The sequence below is a fragment of the Acomys minous genome, assembly GCF_964271855.1.
Source record: "Acomys minous genome assembly, chromosome: 13".
Lineage (NCBI taxonomy): Eukaryota > Metazoa > Chordata > Mammalia > Rodentia > Muridae > Acomys > Acomys minous.
Window position 1 is genome coordinate 37609398 of NC_140495.1, and position 15954 is coordinate 37625351.

Genomic DNA, 15954 nt, shown 5'->3' on the forward strand with positions numbered 1-15954 from the left:
CATTCTTTGGACATGTAATGTTCACTGGCTGAAGTGAGCTTGTGTCCTTGCAAGCTTACCCATTTGCTAATGGTAATGCACTTTCTGCCGGTGTTCATTCAGTGCAAATGTAAATATCCAAACATCATTACCCCTGGATGGCTATTGCCTGCTGACGGTTGCTGCAGTCTGGGAGCTTTCCTGAGGGAGGAGCTTCGGCCCCTCGTTTCTCTGTTAATAGCTCCCGGCATTTCTGCTTTCAGTCTTCATTTTTTCACGCTTTTTATTGTTCTGTAAGAATTAACTTTTTTTTTTTTTTTACATTTCGGTACAGTTTGGATAATTTCTTGTCATGAATGACTTAAATAATAATGATTTAATGGCTTCAAATGTGGCAAACGAGCCACTGGGCAAAATGGTCTCATTTCTGCCACAGATAGAATTCTGCCTAAAAATGGGTATACTTGGATATAGGCAGAGTTGATGGCCAAACTCTGCCTAGACAGGGCAAGCAAGTCCTCAATAGTTCCTGTCTCACAAATATGTCTATCAGATATATTGGGCCAGAAGGCTGAAGATCATACTCCAATGTTTTAGAGATACACCCAATGTTTTGGGTGACCATTCAGGCAGCAAACTGTCTCTTTCACTTTTTTTTTTTTCATTTTGGAAGCTGCTAATCTGCACTTCCTGTCTACTCAGGTAATTAATTTTATACTTTCTCAAGTCTCTGATGGGGTTGAAGATCAGATAGTTTAGCCTTACAATTAAGCTTAGTTGGCTAGGGGTTAAGATGTTTTTAGATCTAGATAGATGTTTTAAGTTAATAGAGATGAGATATGATAGTTACTGGTTTTCATTCATGATTTTAGATGCTTCAAGATAAGAAAGATGTCTTCTTCAAGTTTGCCAAATACAAATAGCCAAATCATTACGAATATAACATTTATATAATTCTTGATTATTTCATGGTTCTTCTTGCTGCATCTAGTTAATTTTATTTATGTGTAATAATATAACTTTACATGTAAAAATTAAATATAATAAAAATTGCAAAAAAAAGACAAATGTTAAAAATAGGTGTTGATTTTAATAAAATTAAACGTGAGTCAGTGCTTGAGAGATGGCTCAGTAGTTAAGAGCACTAGCTGCTCTTTCAGAGGTCCTGAGTTTAATTCCTAAGCAAGCACACAGTGGCTCACAACCATGTGTAATGGGATCTGATGCTCTCTTCTGGTTATATTCATAAAGATAGAGCACTCATGTACATAAAAGAGATAAGTAAATATTTTTAAAAATTAAATGTGAGTCACAGTTATAATTTGGCTTCTTGCTCCAGTCATATCATTTATTATTACTTAATTGTGAAATGACTATGAGATGTTACAGGAACACAAGTTGCAGACACACTTTGAACATGCTGGTTAAAACTAAAAGCCTGCTAAGGTTTCCGTCAGGATTTGTTGATAGGTATATAATGCTATTTGACTCCACATCTTATTTTTATTCTGTGCATGTGGTCAGGGAAGAACCATAAAATGACCATAGCTGGGCCCTGCCATGATGACACGGGAGCAGGTGAGCTGGCCCTGCCCTAAGGACACGGGAGCAGGAGAGCCACCCCTGCTGTGATGACACGGGAGTGGCAGAGCAGGCCCTGCCCTGAGGACATGGGAGCAGGCCCTGATCCAGGGCTCTGAGTCGACTTCACCCCAACATCTACCCCATGTATGACCTCCTGGAACACCTGAAGGGGCCAGATCTGCCAATTCAAAGATTAAGAATCTCCTTGACACACAGCAACAACAGGATATCTGACAGCAGTCCCAGTGAAGGTCCGGTAATGATAGTGTAGGCCTCCAACCAGACCCGTGACTCACAGCAATGAACATTTGAAAGTAAACATATGTGGGCAAAAGGCTATACTGCGTGATACACTACAGCTTCCGAGACAAGATTTTTTGTTTGTTTGTTTTATTTTACTGGGAGGAGGAGAGGGATTTTGGTGCATGATGTACAAATCATACATTTCCAATAAAAGTTAAAAAAAAAAAAAGACCATAGCTGCTCTCTACATCCTTACGTGGGCAGAAATGCAGAATCATTGTAGAAAACAGTACACAGCTCTTTTTGCATTTTCAAAGTTACTATCTCATTTTCTAATCATAAGCTACATTTATGAATCAGTACATATACTACAAAAGAAATATGGGGGAAAATCATAGTTCTTCCATCCAAAGGCAGAGTAAATGTTTTTTTTACATGTCTTTTACTCCTATGTTCAAGTTTCTTTAAAAAAAAAAAGACAATGGTATGTTTAATTTGCTATGCCATTATACAGTTATGTCCTTAACACTATCCTCAAACTAGGAGAATAAGGAGAATAATTAGGTTTTTAAAGTAAAAAATTGTGAGGAAAGATTATACCAATCCAAATATTAAAATATAGTATGAAGACATTTTTTAAAAGTATTACTCACCAAAAAATATGTGATAAAGAAAACATCCCATACTAAAGTCCAGAGAAAATATGACTCACCTTGTGTTCCTAGAAAGCACTCACACAGCTACAGCAATTTGTGTTTACATCTTGTACCTTCCAGTATTTCATCAGACACATGCTAAAGGAATCTAAAAAACTAAGTAGAAATTCCAAACACAAAAAGAAACACATACTTAAAATAATAAAAAGAATGGCAAGATAAAAATATTCTAAAATTAAAGCAGTGAAACAATTCACACACACAAAAGACTTGATAAATGTGATTCTCAAATTATAATTTCTGGTTTGGAAATGGTAGGCACATGTATGAACCCTGGCTTTAATTCCCCAGTACCAAAACTAATTACAGTTTCTGTTATTCCAAAACTATAGTCACATTCAAAAGACAAACACCAAACTGAGGAACACAGACACACTGAATACTATAAAATATTGACTTAAGTGCTCGCTTCAGCAGCACATATACTAAAATTGGAACGATACAGAGAATATTAGCATGGCCCCTGTGCAAGGATGACACACAAATTCGTGAAGCGTTCCATATTCTTACTCAGCTATTAAAAACAAGGAATTCCCGAAATTTGTGGACAAATGGATTGAACTAGAAATGATCATAATAAGTGAGTTAACCCAGAAGCAGAAAGACTCAAATGGTATATACTCACTTATATCTGCATACTAGCCCAAGGGGCATGTCCCATGAAAGTCTTCACTAACCAGGAAACTGGGACAGAGGGGAGGACATCCTATTGGGACTCTAGATGAGAGAAGCATGGGAGAATGGCAAAGTTGAAAGATCCAGAGGCTCCTAGAAACCTACAAGAAGAAAATTATGATAGGCAGATTTGGGCCCAGGGGTCCCGCTCAAACTATGGCACCAGCCAAGGACAATACAGGCCATAAACCTCAAACCCCTAACAAGATCTAGCCAATGGACAGGACATTCTCCACAGTTGAGTGGAGAGTGGGGTCTGACTTTCACATGTACTCTGGTGCCTCATATTTGACCATGTCCCCTTGATGGGGAGACCTGGTGGCACTCAGAGGAAGGATAGCAGGCTACCAAGCAGAGACTTGATACCCTATGAGCATATACAGGGGGAGGAAGTCCCCCTCAGTCACAGTCATAGGGGAGGGGAGTAAGGGGAAAATGGTAGGGAGGGAGGAATGGGAGGATACAAGGGAGGGGATAACTATTGAGATGTAATATGAATAAATTAATAAAATTAAAAAAATAAAATATTGACTTAAAAGATAAGTTGATTATTACTATTGCAGTGTTGTACTAAATACCTTAATAAAATCTGAATAAAGATAATTACTTCAACAGGAATTAACACATATTAATAAGAGAGAGTCTAACATTAATAGATGCCTTTAAAAGCTTATCAGAACTGAAGCAGGAAATGCAAGCATGTTCCTCCTTTGTCACCCCATTTCATTTTTCAAGAGTGAAAATACTGAATATTGGCACAAGCGTAAGGAAACAGCCATTCTCATGTTCTTTTGGAGTAGAAATCAAAAAGTCTTAAGGCCAATGTATCCTGTACTACAGTTATTCGATTTTTATAATTTTTCCTCTAAGATATTCTTTTCCTACAGAATACAATATTCAAACATAACATTCTCACAAGGTATTTATAAAAGGAAATAGAAACGACTCTAAAATTCCATTTTACCCCCATCAGAATGGCTAAGATCAAAACCTCAAGTGACAGCACACAGTGGTGAGGATGTGGAAAAAGGAAAACTCTCCTCCATTGCTGGTGGGAATGCAAATTTGTTCAACCACTTTGGATGCCAATCTGCCACTTTCTCAGAAATTTGAGAATAAATAGCTCTATCTGAAGACCCCACTGTACCACTCCTGAGCATATACCCAAAAGACACTCTAACACACAACAAGGACACTTGCTTTCTGTGTTCATATCAGCTTTATTTGTAATAGCCAGAATCTGGAACCAATCTAGATGTCCCTCAACTGAAGAATGGATAAAGAAACTATGGTACATTTAAACAATGGAATACTACTTAGCAATTAAAAACAAGGAAATTATGAAATTTGCAGGTAAATAGATGGGATGAGAAAAGAACATCCCTGAGTGAGGTAACCCAGACACAGAAAGACATACATGGTATGTACTCACTTATAAACAGGTTTTAGCTACATAGTACAGGATAGACACACTACAATGCACAGATCTAAAGAAGATAAGTAACAAGGAGGACCCAAGGGAGGATGCTTAAATCTCACTCTGAAGGGGAAATAGCAGAAGTGGTTGTAGAGAGGAAACAATGTAGGAAAGGAAGCACAGACAGAAATGAGTGTGGAGACCAAGGACAAGAGGACAGAGGATGAGAAGCCATGGGTGTAGGTATTTCTGTGTCAAGCTGTGACCTAGGACAGGGTAGACTTCTGTGAGGATAAGGGAGTGACTCTAGCTGAGACTCCTAGTATCAGGGGTCATGAAGATTGAAGAGGACACTCTCTAGTTAGACAGGATTCCTAGTTGAGATAGGGGAACACCAACCCACCCACAAAAACGTTGACCCAAACTTTACATTTGCCTACAAGATGTGCAGGGATAAAGATAGAGAAGCAATTGAAGGAATGGCCAACCAATGCCCGGCCCAACCTGAGACCCAACCCATGGAAGAAAGCCAATCCCTAACACTATTAATGGTACTCTGCTAGGCTCACAGGTAGAAGCCTAGCATAGCTGTCCTCTGAGAGGCTACACCCTGTGGCAGATCCAAACAGACGTGGAAACTCTTAGCCAAACATTGGGCAATGTGTAGGGAGCCTTGTAGAGAAGTAGGGGATGGATAGAAAGAAGGACCTGGAGGTAACAGAAGCTCCACAAGAAGGCCAATAGACAAAACTCACCAGGTCCCAGAAGGACTTGGAGAGACCGAAGCACCAACCAAAGACCTTGACCTAGGCCCTCTACACAGATATGGCAGATGGGCAGCTCAGGATTCATGGGGGTCCCCTAGTAAGGGGAGTGGAGCCGTCTCTGATGTGGACTCTGTTGTCGGGAGCCGCTCCGCCACTACAAGATGGCGCTGGTTTCCTGTTTCCTGGTTCTTCACGGAAGCCCTTGCGGCCAGTGCGCATGCGCAATTACGTCATCCTTACATAACCTGCTTACGCAGACGATATGCTAATTGGGTATTCTCTAGAGCGCCAATGATAAGAGGACACGTCCCTATACGCCCCTGAATTCCCTATATAAGCCTCGGGTTTTTTGGGGAAGAGGTCCTTCTCCATCTGCTATCAAAAAGAGCTGTACAATAAAATCGCTGTCAGAAGAATCCTGAGTTGCCGCGTCTCCTTTATCGGCGAAGGCTGCGCGCGACACTCTGTTGCCTGCTTTTTTATCACTACACCCTGAGAAATGGGGAACGTGAATGAGGGAAGAGGGAGGGAGGGAAGGTGGGACTTGGAGGAGAGGAGAGCAGTGTCTTCCGGTGCCCAGCGGTGAGCAACCTGGGTTCCACTTCTAGCACTCTGATCAAAGGTCCCAAGGTCCTGATTTTTGCTCAGGAACAACTAGAGCACTTTAGGGGGAGGCTTGTGACCAGGTTCCTAGTCTCTCCGTGGGAGGTAGAAAATGAATTTTCCATGGGTTGTTACAGTTTAAGCTCTTTTAGAATGAGACTGTAGGTCTCAGAAGCCAGTGGAGACTTGGGAGCTCCGCAAGCCTGTGACAATACCAAGTGTCACAGCTCCTTCTTCGAGCAGATGTGCCAAGCGCAGCAGAAGCTGGTAGATGTCTGAAACCTGCTGCCAGGAAGGTCTGGTGAGATGCAGGCTTGGCGATGCTTTGCCTGGGGTCAGCACCAAGCTAGTGGCAATGGTAGAGCGGGTCCCATTGGCTGCAAAGGCAGTTCTGCCATTACTGCCTGACCATTGGGTGTCCAGCAGCAGTTCTCTCTCACCACTCCGCCCCCGGAATAAACAGAGTCTTAGACGGACATGCTGGAGGAATGTTGGGCAAGAGAGCAAGCATGCACATCCAGCCAGCCTTTATTTATAAACTTTGGATGATGGGGAGGGGTTCTGAGGGTGAATGTGTCTGATTCACTAGGGCTAAGGGTGCCAGGATACTTAATCTACATACAGTGGTTCAACGCTTCATTTACAGTCAGTAACACAGTGCCTTATGACAAGAAGGAGAAAACTTAATTAACCTAGAGGTAAGAGAATAACTTCTAGGTACAATTAAAGGTCATTTGCTGGAGGCTAGTATCTGTTCAGCATAGGGTGGGGTACTTTCAGGATTTCCCTGTGCTCGATGATCAAATTCCCTAGCAGGAAAAAGTTGGGTTTGTAATCTTCCCTGAGGGTTATGTGATGTTCCTTACAAGATCTGAGGTTACCAGATTAGGTGGAGTGAGAACCTCACTGAGAAAATGGAGTCTGCCATCATATACAGAGAACAAGCATGGCTGTCTGAAGAAGTCAGACTTCAACCTTATCCAGCAGAGGCCCACAGGAGGGGGCTAAGATCAGGATGTAAAGTGAATAAATAAATTAAGTAATACAAAAATAATGTAAAAAAGGAAATAGAAACACAAGGAATAACAATGTGATTAAATTATATTTTACAATAATTTTAAAATTAATTAAAGGAATGGCTTGTGGTATTAATTAGCTTGTAAATCCTTTTGAGGTTATTTGACCTCTTTATTCAACTTTCCTTTCTAGGGACATGAAGTATTTTTAGCTTTTTGCTTATGTAGGTCACAGAATGTGGTTACTGTACAAAGATGTCTCTTTCTTTTACATCTACTACACAAATGCTGCTAACTCCAAGAACATTTATGTAGTAGCAATTTTTACTTTACAATAATCTCCAGCTCACATCCTTTAGCAATTGTCAAGTGCACGAAAATATGAGTGTCCTGAGAAACCACTTAATTTAATGTTCAAAAGATCCAATGAAGTGAATGTTATGCTTTCCAGTTTACTAACAAGGAACTACAGTTGGGAAGATGGCTCATCTGTTAAATGTTAGATTCTCAAACACAAAGGCAATTGGGGAAACTAAACCAGAGACTTGATGTAACTGGTACCAATTTGCAACTTCTGAGTGGCAGCCAGATTTTCTGACTTATAACTTCCAATCTCTTAACTACAGCACTCTGATATGTAAAAAAAAAAAAAAAGCTATTGAATCTTATATCTTTAACTTATATTCCAATTGACTGAACTTTAGGATTTAGAGAAAAAATACATTTGAATTACAAATTTTAAATCAGCATTCTTTATTCCATCTTGCAGACTCCTCAATAAAGCTTCTATTGAATTTTAAAGACTACTTCAGAAACTCGAATTCTCAAATGATTGTCAGTAGTATTTGTCAAGAGAAAATCAGAAAGGGTCTATTAATATTTTTGAATACATTATGTCCTTTAAGTCACAAGTGTTGTGACTTAAAAGTCATGTTTTCCTATCCCTTGGATTTCTTATAAGGAGAAGATTCCGGGGCTGGAGAGATGGTCGAAGGATAACTTTGTAGAGTCAGTTCTCTCCTTCCAGAGTGATTGCTTTCAGGGGTAGAACTCAGGTTGCCAGACTTGTGCTGGCCCCAGGGACCCTGCTTTAGCCGTTGAGATTTTTCCCAAGGCAAGCTTAGGTTCTCTTAAACCAATGCGCTTCTGGCTTCTCTGAGCATACGAATCGCAGGAATAGAAGATTACAATTCTGTAGGCCTGGAGCATCTGCTATGTGAATGCTTCTCCTCTCTGGTTCTTGCTCTGAGAAGTTAAACCTCAGCTGAAAAGACCCCAGGTGGCTTGTCTTTTCTCTCTTATTTATGAACTTTCCTTTTATGAGACAGCATCTTACTACATGACCACACCCATCCTCCTGTCTCTGCCCTGAGATTTCAAGCCTGAGCCCTCACACTCCACTTCCAGCTGGTTTTTGGTATGGTCAAGTGAATACGCCTGCTTGGCCCCCTCAACGGTTCTGTACTTGTTCCATTACGTATGCTAAAGATAAGGCTTTGTATATTCTTTCTGACGTTCTTTATAGCCTGCATTGGAAAAAGCCCAGAAGAGGAATTAAAAACAGCCCTTAAAGAGCTAATTAAAAAAAAAAAAAAGTTCTTCAAAAAGTAGCGCTTCTGGGGCTGGGGAGTCAGTTCAGTTCATTATGAGGACCTGAGTTCAGATGCCCATCCCCCATGTGAAAAGCCAGACAAGGTAGCAAGTCCCTATCCGGCTACTGCTGGGAAGGAAGGGTTCCTGAGATGCGCTGCCCGGCACTCTTGACAAATCAGTGAGTTCCAGGATTAGGGAGCGACTCCATTTCAAAAGATACGGTGGGGGCTGGAGAGATGACTTGGTAGTTAAGACCACTGCCGGGTTCAATTCCCAGCACCCAGATGGCGGGTCAGAACCATCTAACTCCAGTTTCAGTGGATCTGGTCCCCCTTTCTGGCTTTCTGAGTCCTTAGCTCTTTGGGAATTTTGTTAGCAGCAGGTGCGATGCCCAGTCTTTCCTTTTGTCTTCTTTCATTCTCTTCCCTTCAGCTAAACTAAATATTGTTCTAAATATTTTATTTATATTTATGATACTTGACAGCAAACTCATGCTTATGACACCTTAAGAACATTTTATCTCCAACATACATAATAGAAATAAGGAACTTGGAAAATGCAGGATTTTAGAAAACACCCAAAGCACTTCCTCTTCCATAATCGTAATTTTAAAAAAAAATCACTATTGACATGTTAATGCATTTCCTTACACTTTCCTTTCACTAGTCATTTAAAACTCCATTTGTTTTTGTTAAAAAAACATGAAAAAGAAAGTGCTTTTAGTCATTCACATGTGTCTGTGTGACGCTTCTATCCGACATCTCTATTTCTCACCTCCCACCCAGACTACCCAGACACAATCACCACGCCTGTGATTTGTTTGTCTTGTATTCCAAGACAGATTTCTTTGTGTATCCCAGTCTGTCCTAACTCTGAATACCATTCTGACCTCAAACTCAGAAATCTGCCTGCCTCTGCTTCCTCAGTTCTGGGATTAAAGGCATGTGCCACCACTACCCACTGAATGGTCTGAAAAAGCATCCTTATTTGCATTGGTGTTTCTCTCTCTCTCTCTCTCTCTCTCTCTCTCTCTCTCTCTCTCTCTCTCTCTCTCTCTCTCTCCAAGACAGGGAACTCTCTGTGTAACTTTGGCTGTCCTAGAACTCACTATATAGACCAGGGAGGCCTCAAAGTCAGAGAGATCTTCCTGCTTCTGCCTCCAAAATGTTGGGATTATAGGTATGTGTCACCACTCCCCGCCTGCTGGTGGTTACTCTTAACCTGTAATAATATGTTTCTGCCCAATTCTTGACTTACAAATTATGGACCATATTTACCCAGTCTTCGGAAAGATGAGGATGTTTGAGTTGTATAGCATTGCCTACATTCCTCCTTTCTTGGTTTTAGTGATTTCTTTCATTATTAAAATTTGTAATGCTCATGGTGTTTCCTGGCTATACCTTTTCTATGCTGTTTTTATGGACTTCATTTGGAAGTGTAAACTCTAGGGGAAGATGGGAAGGAAAGTGGGGAGGATTCAGATGGATGGCCCAGCACTTTGGTTCTTCTGGTGACAGCCCCTTCTTGTATAACTTGAAAATGTTGCCTGTATATAAACCAATTGTAATTATTAAGGGGTTCAGTGGTTTACGGATGTGAAAAAAAATGCTTTGTTAGCATAGCTTTTGTTCATAAGATGATGTGAAGTCTGCAGTTCAGATCAAATTAAACACTTCTTTATGTAAAACGTAAAAAAGAAAAGAAAAGAAAAAATATAAAATGTTGCCTGTGAACTTGGAATTTCCCTATGTGTCCTTTGGGAAGGATCCCTGCCATCTCTGAAGTTAGGGCTGTCACTATTACTCCATTTGGTCCCTTAGTGTGGTTCTACATTATTTCTATTTTTAAGAATTTCCTCAAATTCACTCCATGCCTCTCAATATTAACATCATTCAGTCTTTTAAACATGTAACTAATTAATGGCCTCTTATTTTTTTCCTTGGAACTGTGGGAGGCAAAAGCCTAGATTTACAGGTTAGGACACCATATAGCAATACCCCGGCATGAGTTCCTCCACAGGGCCATTGCTTGGTTTCGGCATTCTATGGTGAGCTTGATTCTTGTCAGTTAGCCTGATTAATTTAAGTCACTTGAAGAATGACGATCAAATCAGAATTTGTCTGAGTGACAGGGACCTAAGGTCCTTCTTCTCTCGTATGTATCTTTTGCTACTGGGACAGTCTTCATATTAGACTCAGCTTGCTCTAACCATGTTTACACGGTTCCTGTGAACTATGTTGTATAAACCAAAGCAGAATTGAAAATCAACGAGGCCCCACTACTACTCCAGACTACATGCATTTAGTGATGTCAATGAGAGTGTTTAGTGTCTCCATATAGTGAACATTTTTCTGGGTTTTCTGTGTGTTGGGCATACCAATTGCGAGTGAAGCAGAGGGGGTGCTGTCCTTGTCAGGCTTTCATTCTGAGACAGCGGCTTCTCTTTCCTATTGAGCCATATCTGCTAGGGCAGTTCAGGTAGAAAAACACCAGAATGGTAAAGTGTAATGCTGTCAACTTAGGAGGGACATAATCCAAATGTCAGCTGGCTCATTGTCACTTCAAACGATCTTTTTATGACTAAGTGTTCGGAGTCTGCACTGAAGGACAATGGATACTTAATAACGACAACAAAAACAACAATAATAGTTGAAGGAGCAAAGAAATACTAATAATTGAAAAGCTAACACTTAAGATTGGGGCTGGCTTGCAGTTCAGCTGTAGCAGATTTATGTATGTGCGGATCCTTGGTTTCTCTCTTTAGTATTGTAAAAAGCAAAAACAAAAACAGAAAACAAAACAAAACAAAAAACCCTCTAAGTTTTAAAAACAAAACCAATATAATACTATAAAAAAGAGCATAGCAATAAAGTGAAATGTAAAATTAAATATTTTTATAAGGTTTTTTGATGCTGATGATAAAATAGTTGTATAATTTAGTTAGAGTCTCGGTGGGGTATCGTGGTGGTTTGAATAAGAATGCCCCCCACAGGCGAATTCCAGTTGGTGGAGCTGTTTGGGAAGGATTAGTACATGTGGCCTTATTGGAGGAAACAGGTCATTGTGACTGGGTTAGGCTTGAAGATTTCAAAAGCCCAGGTCATTCCTAGTGATTCCCTCTCTCTCTCTCTCTTCCTCCCTTCCTCCCCCCCCTCCTCTCCTGCTGCTCTAGTGCCCTGCCTGCCTGCTGCCATGTTCCCTGCCATGACGGTCATGGACTCACCCTCTGAAACAGTAAGTCCTGGATAAACTCTTTCTTCTGTTACTCACCTTGGTCATAGTGCCTCTTCCCAGCAATAGACAAGCATGAAAGGCAGGGATTAATAAAACTGTCTCGTGTCTTTTCTGGTCACCGCTCTCAACTATGCTTCGGCTGAGTTCTAACGGATTCCATAACATTCTGGTGAGGCAGTATTTGAAACAGGGTCTAGTTGTAAAACACTGCTGTTTCTTATTCAGTCTCTTCTCCTTCCCCGCACCCCAGGATCTAGAATCATGAAGATGACCAAGCCAAGGAGTGGGGAGAGGGAACATGCCACAGATCTGGGGGAGGAGAGAGCTGGCATCAACTTTTTACCCAAAGGGCCACCATCAGGGGCAGGAGGAGCCAACAGTTCAGCATGTTGACCTGAGATCATGCTTCTGAGGCCTCAGTGGCTCCAAGGAGTCAAAACCATGGTTGCCTTGGCCAATACTCAGCTATACCAAGGTCTCCTCTGTCTTTGAGGACTTCTCTTCAGGGCTACCTGCATTCACCCTCCCAACTGTACCTCTAGCTACCCAGCAGCCCCTTTGGCATGTCTTCTCCCTTCACATGCAATCTATCTGCCATGTCTTTTTACATGGAGAACTAAACTGGGATCGGGGCCCTCATTTTCATCTCAGCCTGCTAAACTGTACACCCCTACTAGCCAAGGCCATTTTGAGTCCAGTTTCAGATATTGCTAGACTAGAAATGTACATTAGTATTTGTGGTGCACGCCTTTAATCCCAGGACTTGGGAGGCAGAGGCAGGGAGATCTCTGTGAGTTTGAGGCCAGCCTGGTCTACAAAGAGAACCGAGGACAGCCAGGGCTACAAGAGAAACCCTGTCTTGAACCCCCTCAGCCCCCCTGCCCCCAAAAGAGAGTCCTCCTCTCAACAATGGGAAACATAACAACTGTCTCAAATAATCTATCTCAATGGCAACATCAAACCACTGAATAAAGAGGTTATAATTTACCAGCATCAGGCAAGAAGTATTAGCAACCCCTTCTTTTAGACACTAAGAGTTTCTGTAAGCTGTTTCCTTGGATTTCTGTCTCTTATTCTTACCCAAAAAAGCCAAAACAAAATCCTCTATAAAGTCAACTACAGCTTCTTCCATCCTTTCCTAAACCCAGGCCTCTTCTGTTAATACAATTTTGAGGTAGCCAGTAGGAAGGGGAGGCCTGAGAGACTTGAACATGGAGACTTTCTCCACGGTTTGTATTATTTAACTGGTATGGTGGTGGTGGTGGTGGGGGAGTAAAATTTTTTGAGTTGTCCCTAAATGTGTCGATATCACAGTGTTGTGACCTACCTCATCTTTGTCCCAATTACTAATTGTGGTATTCCAGCTGGGGCCAAGGCACATACAAATTGCTCCCTGAGAGATACCATGATCTCAGCCCTCCCTGCTTCTTTGATTCCTGGGACATCTGTCACTTATTAAGTGGATACTGACAGAATAGAAACGTTTTACTTAAGACTACTGCTTGCAAAGATTTTGTACAAAAAGCTCACCTGTCCATTTTGTTTATTTGTTGTTTTTTTTCCCCCCAATCATGTCTGGTTTGGGCATCAATGGACAAAGTGCTTGCCAACAATGCTGGAGACCCTGGGCTTCATGAATAGCACTGCATAAAACATGGTGGTGGCATAGGCATGTAATCTCAGCACTTGATTGGTAAAGCCAAGAGGATCAGAAAGTCAGGGAATTCAAGGTTAGCCTGATGTAAGAGAAGGGAGCGGGGAGAGAAGAAGAAGGAGAGAGAGAGAGAGAGAGAGAGAGAGAGAGAGAGAGAGAGAGAGAGAGAGAGAGAGAGACAGAGACAGAGACAAAGAGACAGAGAGACAGAGACAGAGACAGAGAACAGAGACAGGGGAGCTAGGCTGAGGACCTAGGCTGAAGTTTCCCCCCCTTTAGGTAAGAACAATCTGCCACCAGTTATTTGACAATGCATTTCCAAAACAATAAAACAACTTCAAGAACCACTGTCATTAAAGGGAGAGTCTGGGGCAACACTTCTCCACAAGCATCTTTATACTTTGGGTACCCGCCCCCTCCCCCACACAGTCCAGTGATGTAGGTCACTGGTCTAACAGTGACTTACGTATATGTAGCAAGACAGAATTGAAAGTGTCTCTTATGGTTTGTCTTCCTATAGAATCTTACTTCTAAAATTGCTTTCCAATTGTTTTAATTACCGAGATAAAAAATTCAGGTGGTGAGATATAAGATCAGTTATACTTAGTGAAGCAGGCTAAGAGTTACAATGGAAGGGGGGCATTTTAAGGTGGTTTATTCCCAGATTTCACTCATCTGAAAGTTCTGGTCGGAAATCACCCGAGAAATAAGTCACGCATCATTTTAATGGATTAAAGTCCAAATAACCGCAAGGCTGCTTGGTTTTCTTGCATCGCCACTGATGGGCAGGGCAGCTGATGCGTCTGTCATCACAGGCATGGCCAGGCCCTGAACGGAGAGAGATGCTGCGCCACAAAGAGCCGCGATGGAGGGAGGAGGAAGAAAGGGCAGCGTCGCGGTCACGGCTCAGATGACTCAAGGCTTAGGTGGGAGGCTTAAATCCTGGGAGACCCGAGGCTCATCGCGACCTCCGCTTTGTGTTCAACGTCCTTTCCGTCACCTTCGGAGCCACAAACAGAACCCGAGGAGACCGGAAGGTAGATCTGACCGCTTGCTCCGCGGCCGGCACTTTCGACAATTGCTCCTTCATTTAGTGCGCAGGTTTTAGTCTTAAACCACCCACAACGTGTAAAATCTTAAACATCTTAAAATAATTCTAGAGTTTTTACTTGGCTGGGTTGCATATTATTAAAAATTAATCCCTAAAATAACCCTCTGATCTAAATGATGGCGTTTATCAGAGAAATCGGTCACCCATTGGACAATAGGAAATGGCATATACCACTGAAGGGGGGGGTGGTCTTTGCGCGGAGGTATTAAGTTCTACTTCATGAATAGACACACTCCTAGTGGGCTTTATTATTTTATTTATTAACTTAAATTTTTGTTTCCTATCAAGATGTAGCGCGTCCTTCCTCAGCTTGCTGTTTGGGTAGAACGGAATCCCTGCGTTAAGAGATGTGCTGAGAAGGGCAACACCTGGCTCTGGGAAAAACTATCATTTAGCATTTTCCCGTTTTCTCTGGTGTGAATAGCTTTACCATGTCTCATCGGGGACCAGTGTGGTGTCGACTGCTTTATCAAGTCGCTGCCGGTGCAGCAAGTCGCGTGGGGAGCCAGTACCACGCTCCGTGCTGAATACTGTACCCGTTTGTGTTCCCACACCAGCTGCGGGTGGATGTGAGCACCTCACTGAGGTCATGGTGGGATTGGAGCTGGCCTTCACATTTGGTTGCACGTTGGTTTGCTAAGTAATTGAGAGAATTCTTGAGGCGGGGGGGTGTGGATACTGAATTGCAGGGGGCTCCACCTTCTCCCATTTCAGATTAGCCGGGCAAGAAAAGCCTGGAAATTCCAGTTTTACAGGAATGGAACTCACTCAGGAGGCTGAGGCAGGAGGATCACTCGACAGCTAGATGCCAGCCTGCACTTCAGAGTGAGACTGTATCTAAACAGACACGCACGCACGCACGCACGCACGCACGCACACACACACACATTCTGTCTCTGTCTCTCTCTCTCTCACACACACACACAGACAGGGAGAAACAGACAGAGACAGAGACAGACACACAGAGACAGAACAGATAGACACACAGAGTGGGTGGGCGGGGCAGTCCTGATTTCAGAGTTAGAGTTCTGTACAAGGTATTATTTGAAGACAAAAGGCCGAAGTACTGAAGAAGCGATAACAGAAATCATGTGAATAATTGAACTTATGTGCTCATTTTCACTTATAAAATGACATGAAACTTGAAATGTGGATTAAGTACCTATGTACCAGTGTGAGCCCATGTCCTGAACTGGTAGCCACCTTACTGTACTTTCTCATTCTTGATTAAATTCTAACCCTGGCTGAAAGGGACAGCTGAGTCTGATTGGAGCTGTATTCATGTGAGCACAGATGTGTTTCAAATGAGAAAGACCTTAGACATGGTCTCTTTCAAGGATTTTCAGATGTGCGTATCAAGTT

General features: G+C 42.0%; 1 protein-coding gene across 5 annotated transcripts in view; it reads left to right on the plus strand.

Moving 5' to 3' along the window:
* LCA5 (lebercilin LCA5) overlaps window positions 1–15954 on the plus strand; it is a 78492-nt gene that overhangs the window by 12126 nt on the left and 50412 nt on the right. For 2 of the 5 annotated variants that reach the window (XM_084751894.1, XM_084751896.1), the window contains one exon: window positions 14297–14518. The exons of 1 other annotated variant lie outside the window; for it this stretch is intronic. The gene's annotated coding sequence lies outside the window, so the exon portion shown is untranslated. Of the gene's footprint in view, window positions 1–13730; window positions 14519–15954 lie in introns of those variants that run through there. 2 more of the 5 variants (XM_084751893.1, XM_084751901.1) reach the window with 2 other exon arrangements.